Raw genomic sequence first — 8,964 nt, forward strand, 5'->3', positions numbered from 1 at the left:
ATGGGGATGGGGATGGGGGCATGACCCCAAATATGATGGGGATGGGTGGGATGATGCCGGGGATGATGCAGACCATGCCTGGGGAGGGGGGTGGCAGGGGGCCTGAACCACTAGCGGACGATGTCTATCGGCCGGTTATTGATATGTTGTCTACTGATACCCCCTCCAGTTTTGTTCCGCAAACTCAGTTCACTGGCGTGGAAACTTTCTCTTTTGAGGAGTTGGGGCTATCTCCAGTCAGGGAGACTCCCGATGATGTGGGGACAGCGGCAAGGGGCAAGGGCCGTGGCAGGGGCAAGGGCAAGGGGAAAGCCACGGGCTCTTCCTCGCGAACGGTGGCTGAGGAGGAGGATGATGAGGAGACGGGAAAGAGGACGGTCTGGAGCGTGTGGGAAAACGTTGCGCTTTCGAAGGCTTGGGTTTAATTGGTCGAGGATCCCTATGTCGGTGCTAACCAGCATATTGACAGACTGTGGCATCGCGTCGCTGAAGCCTATCTCACACACAAACCGGCTGGGGCGAAGTGTCGCGTTCCCGAACAATACCGGAAGTGGGAGCGGTTGAGGCCTAAGCTTAGTCGATTTGCCGGCCTCTACCAAAACAATCTCCGCCAGGCAACCAGCGGTATGTCCGAGGAGGATGTGAAGAACCGTGCTCTGGCGCAGTACCCCGACAGATCTTTGAAGTTCAAAGATTTCGACCAGTGGGAGTCCTATCTCGTGGTGAAGGATTCCCAAAAGTTTTGTTGGGGTGTCGAATCGGGCTGGTAGAAGCGGACGAAGATCAACGCTTCCTGTGAATACAGTAGCAGTGCTGGTTCGCACGAGCTCCCAGAAGTCGAGGAAGTGTCCCCGCTACCTCAATCAGACTCCCGCCGGCGTCGTCGCCCGATTGGGCAAAAGGCTGCGCAGCGGAAGGCTAGGGGAAGCAGCTGGTCGTTCGAGGTCCAATCGGAGGCCCCTGCTCCCCCAAAAGAGTACGACTGTCTCGCCCGCGCGCAGATAACGACTAGCTTGGTCCGGACCATGCATAGGTGGCATAGCACGACAGATCCTGTGTACAAAAGGATGTTGAAGGATGTCATCGATAGATGTCGACGCGATTTGGGGATGCCACCCATTGGAGATGATGGCGCCGAGATTAGCGGCGGGGACGACGGGGCGGCCCGTCGACGGCGAAGGCGGCACGGGCGAGGGCGGCACGACGACGAGGAGTGAGCCGAGTCAAAAATTTTATTATGTAATTTTTTCTTTCTTATTATGTAATTTTTTTTCTTTTTTTATGTAAATTTTTTTTAATGAAACATTTGTAATTTTCTCGTATTCCGTGTCAAAATTATAATTCCGTTACAGATATTTGTGAATTTGTGATTTTTTTTATTGCGGACGTCCTAGTGGGAAGAGCGATGAGAATGGCGGATTGTGAAGGGGATGTCCTAGTGATGTGGCAGTGGGATGGGAAGTCCTAGTGACATGGCATGAGGTGTTTTTGGGAAGTCATAGTGGATGTCCGAGTGGGACATTCGCCCACTGGAGATGCTCTTACTAATTTCTGTATATTCTATTATACATAGAACCAGAGATGAAAATTTGACTCCAATAGTTGATAGTATAAGAAAATATTACAATGTTTTTATGTGAATTATGTTTAACTATAACACTTGTAAATGAATCGATTTTTATTTGAATCTACATATGGAAAGCAATATTACGTGCAATAAATCACTTTATTATTTGCTACTGTATTTCAATTGCATAAATTTCTGACCCAAGTTACAACTTCGGACCATGTTATGACGGATAAAAAGTATACCAATATTTTTATAAAATATTTGGGAATTTGTGTAAAACTTTATGCCAATAAATATAAAATGTTTTGCTATATGAAATTTTGAAATTAGTGATCTCAGTATATTTTAGGAAACTAACTTATATCTGTAACATGAATAGGTAATATACCCAAATCAAATGAGGCGACATTTTTGTTGCAAGGCATGCTTATCTCATTTTTTTTTATAATTAAATAAATTGATTATCAATAAACGTGTTTAGTACTACATCATACTCTTGGGCATACCCGAGGAGGCATGCTTGTCTCATTATATCACAATTTTGCCACGTTATCATTCACCTTAATTTTGGGTCAGATTATAATTGCAACAACACATACCCCAATTCAAACCTAAATCATTTTTTTGAAAATCATATAATTATTTTTGCTATATGTAAAATCAAAATAATTAAACAAAAAAACGTTATTAAAATTTCTAAAATTACATAATTTAAGTCTTAAAAAAATAATACTCCATCCGTCCCCAAAGAATATGCACTTTAGGGTCGACACGAGTTTTAATGTAAAATTGGTGAAGTAAGAGAGAGATTGAGAGAAAAAGTAAATAAAGTATTGTTAGTGGAGAATGTGTCCCACCTCATTAGAGAGAAAAGACTCTTTAAAATTAGAAAATGCATATTCTTATGGGACAGACTAAAAAGGAAATAATGTATATTCTTGAGGGACGGAGGGAGTATTGAAGAATAACTTCAATGAATTATGCTGATGTGTAACCAAAGTAACTACTCCTTCACGTTTTCTGTACATGTATCCCTCGATCGTGAAATATGTACCCTTCGTGCAGTAGCCCTCAGTTGTATTTGTACCGGTAATAATGGATCATACGTTCGTATTAGCTGACAGTAGGAATCCATTTTAATTGCAAACATGGAATTATTATGGGACAAATTGTCAACTGTACGTATACGAATTTTAATTGTGATAATACACAAATGTTTGGTTTTAAAAAATTAAATTGCCTTGTGGTACAACCCAACGTCCGGGACCACAACACATGCCGTATCCGAAGCTTGACTGCCATCTAGGCGAGGTCTCCACCGCCACAACAACCCCAATCACGGTCTGGGCTGCAACGTGCGAGGCCGGACCTCACCACAAGATTTGTGGTCCGACACCGATTTGGTACCCGAGAATGAAGGCTTAATAATAATGGCCTTCATCATCGGTTACCACTTAATTATTTTGGCAATAATCTATATATTTTTTTATTGTAATACTACTATTATTTAATAGCAGTAACTAAAATAGTTTGAGTATAAATAGAACCGTAGAACAAAGATAAAAGAAAGTAGTAGTAGAAGAAGAAATAGTGGAGAAAAGCATCAGATATATTACTAAGAAATGAAAGCGGCTAATTTTTTTAAATGAATAAAACAAATACGTATAAGATTAATGGCTGTTGGTATTACTCCATGCTAGTTAGTACTATTATATATTAAAATGGAAAAAAGAGTGATGCCTGCTATGCATTAAATTCCCTGCAGAAGATAATAGTATACTAGACCTTTTAAGGTATTAGATTATTTGAATTAAAATATATTTGTAGAAATATAGTATGGCTATTCTAATTCTGGTCACGTTTTCTGTTTTATTTATTGCCTCTCCAATTAAGGAAATTCCGACTGATATTAGAGCTTTATGCGATATGGTCAGAGATTTTCCTTTGTTTAAATACACTGCAAAATACGTATATCTAGTTTTCACAGAGCTTTTGCAAGTTAAGTTATATCGACCAAATTAAAGTATTATATGGAGTATAAAACAATTATATAGTATATAATTGTTGTATCTGCACTATAATGGAATGTATATTTTCACAACCTTGTTTAGAACTGCAATTGTGGGGCAATTTTTAAATATTTTCTGACATTACTCTAGTAGTAGTACAATTCTATAATCTGTCTAAGTTTATTATCGGAATTTTCATTAGATTCAAATTATATAAATAAAATACCTTGTCTAAAATTCTTGGCTGATTGTATTTACGTGAAAAAAATAAAGGTTGGCATAATTGCATGGGAATTGATTCAATAAATTCAGATGTAGTAACTATAAATTGTAGTGAAATAGTTCATGAATTTTGCATATTGCATGTTTGCAATATCTAGGAAATAAATATTATTAAGGGAAACCTCTTGACTTTGATATATTTATACTCCTATTTAAGATGCTTTTACACTTTTCTTCACTTTTATAGACTAAAATACCCCTCGTGAAGGAAGTTTTATTATACATTTGACCATTCCACATTCAAGTTGAAAAGGTTATTGTGGGATTTTTCAATCAAATCTAGTTGTTCGGTGATTATTTATAAATCTTTTCCGTTTTAAATTTAATATTTTTTTAGTTAATGGTAACACATAGTCATGTGAAAAAGCCGAATGATTTTGTTTTTTATCAATAAATAAAAAATTAAAGCTGGATACTCATTTTCCGTTTACTCTGAAATATTTTGAAAACAAGATATGAGCACAGAGCATCCACTATAGCGTGTTTTTGTTGAAACATGAAGTGTGATTTTTTTGTACAAATTATTATTTGATGATTTAAAAAACACCTTTTTTATCGTTTAAAATTCGACCGTTTAATTTATTGTTTTTGATGCATTACCGTTTAATTCATTGTATCATGACATTTCATTTCAATTACCCTTTTTCTTATTCTTTTCGAATTTACTGAAATTTCCTTCTTTTTTCTTATGTTTTAGAATAGATCTTAATTTGTGATTGGGTTTTATTTGTAGTTAAGTTATGATTTTAGTGCTTAAATTTTAGTATTGCATACCTGCGTGTGCGCGCGAATTTTTTTTGTGATAACTTTTAAAAATTTGACATTAGTTTTAAAAAAAAATGTTATTTGAATAAGTATATAAACTGAATATTAATAAAAATGATTTAAAATAGTAAATTGTAGTGTATTGAATTGTAGCGTTAGCTTGTCGATACTAGGAAAATATATTGACACAATTTATATATGAAATAATGTATTCCATTTTTCATGAGTATATTTTATATTTTAATTAATATATTGTATAACAATTTTAGATAGCTATAAATCAAATTTACGATAATCAAATAGAATATTCTCATCTACAAAAGATCCATATTTATCCGACATTCGCATATTTATACTACGTTTTAGTACACAATCGAAATATTATATGCATGTACACATACTTGCATTACATGCTGATAATGTGAAAATTGTTTAAAGGTCTAATTTGTTTTTAAGTTAAAAATTCATTGTAATAAACAGCTATAAAAGTATATAAACATAATATACTATAATAACTTTCATTAGTCAAAAGTTTAAACTTATTAACTTACGAATTAATCTTTTAATTATAAATTTTTAAAATACAAATTACGAAATAGGAGTAACTGCAAGCACTCGTTTGGGGGAAACGGTTGCGAGAATCGCGCGCACGATTTTACAACAGTTCAGCAAATGAGTAATGATTTCACCATTTTATCCTTCTAATAATTCTGCAGAAATGAAAGATTCGTTTTTTAATTGCAGTTTGAATCTACAGTTTAATAAAAGCAACCGTCTAGAAATAATCGATATCCATAAAATAACTGAAAAATAATATTCATTGTCCTAAATTTGAAGCAAACGTTATGAATTAAAAATTAAAAGTGCTAAATGTTAAAGCATTATTTATGTGTTTGGTATTCTTTTTAAGAGTGGCATATTATCTTTTAGGATTCCATGTGAATTCATATTCTTAAAGTGGGAATCACCATTTTTGTATTTGTGAAGATGAGGTAACGTGTTTGGTTTAGCTTGTTAAAGTTATTCAAATTATCACACAGAACATCCTTCATTTAAAAAAAAATTGTTTTTCCATTTTGGTCCATCGGTTATATGAATTTATATATTTACGATAAATTTCATTTTCTAGTGATGTGTGTGTACATTCCATTTTTTACTATAATAATCGGAACATTTTTATCTCAATATCCTCTTTTTACTCTGTTAATTTTTCGTTAAAATATATGTCATTCACTATCATAACTAATTCGTCGTGTCAAGACTAATTTTTTTTAAGTGGGAATCACCATTTTTTCAAGACTAATTTTTTTTTAAGTGGGAATCACTAATTTTTATCTCAATGTTTGGTTTAGGTTATTAAAGTTATTCAAATTATCATATGGCAGAACTTCATTCGTCTACGAAGAAGTTGTTTTTTCGTTTTAGTCCGTTGGTTAAATTAATTTATAGTATATATTTATGATAATTTTCCTTTTCTAATAACATATGAGTGTACATTACATTTTTTACTACAATGATCGGAACATTTTAATTTCAATATCCCATACACATTTTACTAATTTACCATTAAAACTTATGATGTTCACTATCATAACTAATTCTTCGTGATTTTTGTTAAAGTAGGAATCACCATTTTTTGTATTCATGAATATGAGGTAACGTGTTTGGTATAGATTGTTAAAGTTATTCAAATTATCATAAACCAGTACTTCATTCGTCTATGAAAAAGTTGTTTTTTCGTTTTGGTTCGTTGGTTAAATTAATTTATAGGAGTATATATTTATGATAAATTTCCTTTACTAATAACGTGTGAGTGTACATTACATTTTTTTACTACAATAATCGGAACATTTTAAACTCAATATTCCATTCACACTTTACTATTTTTTCCGTTAAAACTTATGATATCCACTATCATAACTAATTCTTCGTGCATTGACTAGCAAGGCTCATTTTTGTTAAAGTGGGAATCACCATTTTTTGTATTCGTAACGATGAGGTAACGTGTTTGGTTTAGATTGCTAAAGTTATTCAAATTATTATACAGCGGTACTTCTAAAAGTTCGTTTTGGTCCATTGGTTAAATTAATTTACACGTAGTATATATTTATGATAAATATCCTTTTCTAATAACGTGTGAGTGTACATTTGATTTTTTACTACAATAATCGGAACATTTTAATCTCAATATCCCATTAACACTAATTTTCCGTTTAAACCTGTGACGTTCACTGTCATAACTAATTCTTTGTGTCATTGACTATCAAAACTAATATTGGTTAAACTTAATACCACTACTATTATAGTTCAATTGTGCAATTGGGATAAAAGTTCAATAAAATATAATAGGATAATGACTCAAATTACTTTAATTGATTCCTATTGCTAACAAGTTTTGTTCTACTAATTTGATTCCACGAATACTCAATCCGTTCCTGAAAAATTTGTCATATTTCATTTTCTGCTCGTTTTGGGAAAATAATAATAAATAGTTAAAGTGGAAAGAAAGTAAAGTAAGAGAAAATAATGTAGAATGTACATTTTTCTACATTATTCTCTCTCTTACTTTACTTTATCTCCATTTTAACTATTTATGTAAGCTTAAATACAGGCGTCGAGTAATTCCGGGTCATACACGAGTCACGATTTTTAGAATTTTTTGTCGACAGTAGTGATTCAATTAATAATTTAATATATGTATGACACTCATGTGTATTTATTATATTTTTCTATCTTATGGTTAGTGCATCTGTGGTGTCTTATAATTTTTTATCTTATTTTTTTTGGTTATTAGACCAAGCTTGCTCTCTAAGAAGTGCTCAAACTTCAATCACGGTTACCAACATAACATATGATAAGATCGCCACACAATTTACACAACCGATTCCAAAAAAACATGAGTTGTACGGAATAACTTATAAGCTAAGGATTATGGCGGTAGTAGCAATGTGCCCAAATTTTGTGAGCAAAGTGCAATAACTCAAATTTAAAGTTTAATTATCTAGCATACCAATCCATATTTCAGCCAAAAGTTTCCATAAATCGTGATATTTGTAGATAGATTTATATAAATTGAGAATAATAAAAAAAATACGAATCCTAATTAAATTCATACAAAAATAAGTGCTCCTAATATATGAAGTTCATTAAAATTTTAAACAAGTATATTATTACAAAAAAAAAGTTACTCCGTGTAATAGATATAGGCCATGTTTGGTTGGCGGGAAAGTAAAGTTGGCAAGGAAAATGATTCCTGGGAAAATGAATCCCGGAAATATGATTTCTAATAACTTTACTTTCCCGTGTTTGGAAAATATCAAGATTTGAAAGTATATATTTGATTTAAACACTAAACTTAGAATATACTTATCATTTTTATTTATAAAAAATAATAATACATATTATTTAATAAATTATTAATTACAAATGATAATAATTATATTATTTTATTTATTATTACGATGGATAGTTTAAATATGGATTATACATCATAATATATAATAATATAATAATAAATAAGATTATTATTATTATTATTATTATTATTATTATATTTACTTAATTTTTAATTGAATAAATTTTATAATATAAAATTTCACTACAATTTTATTGTTAATTACTAATTTATAAATTAATAATTATTATATTATTATATAATTATAATTATATATAATTATTTAATAAATTATTATTATTATGATGATAATAAAAATAAAAATAAATATTAATAATATAGTTATAATTATGATAATTTGAATTATAGTTATTTATTATCCTGAAATTAAGTATGGTTTATACTTTTAAATTATTTTTAAAATACTATAATAAATAATAACAATAATAATGATAATGATGATGATGATAATAATAATAATAATAATAATAATAATAATAATAATAATAATAATAATAATAATAATAATAATAATAATAATAATAATAATAATAATAATAAACTGTACTATATTGCATTAAATATGTAAGAATCCTAAAACTGGGAAAAAGAATACCTAAGAAAAGTTAGGATTCAGAATCCTGGAAAGTTGTACTAACTTTCCTTGTTTCAGGATTTTGATTACTTTCCTAGTTTGATTAAAAACGGAAACAAACACAAGAATTTAAAATTTAAGGAATCAGATTACTTTCCCAGACATAATCCTGACAACCAAACATGACCATATAGTAAAGTTAAAGAAAAGAGAAGGGAAAAGTGGAAAAGAATAAAAGGAAAATGACATCCGTACAAATTAAAGGAAGATGAAGTCAAACAATGGGAAAAAGAGAGGGAAAATCAAGCGCAGCCCAGTTCGCACCCTGCTTAGTGCTTAGTCCCTGGTT

The sequence above is a fragment of the Salvia splendens genome, chromosome 8, assembly GCF_004379255.2.
Source record: "Salvia splendens isolate huo1 chromosome 8, SspV2, whole genome shotgun sequence".
Taxonomy (NCBI): domain Eukaryota; kingdom Viridiplantae; phylum Streptophyta; class Magnoliopsida; order Lamiales; family Lamiaceae; genus Salvia; species Salvia splendens.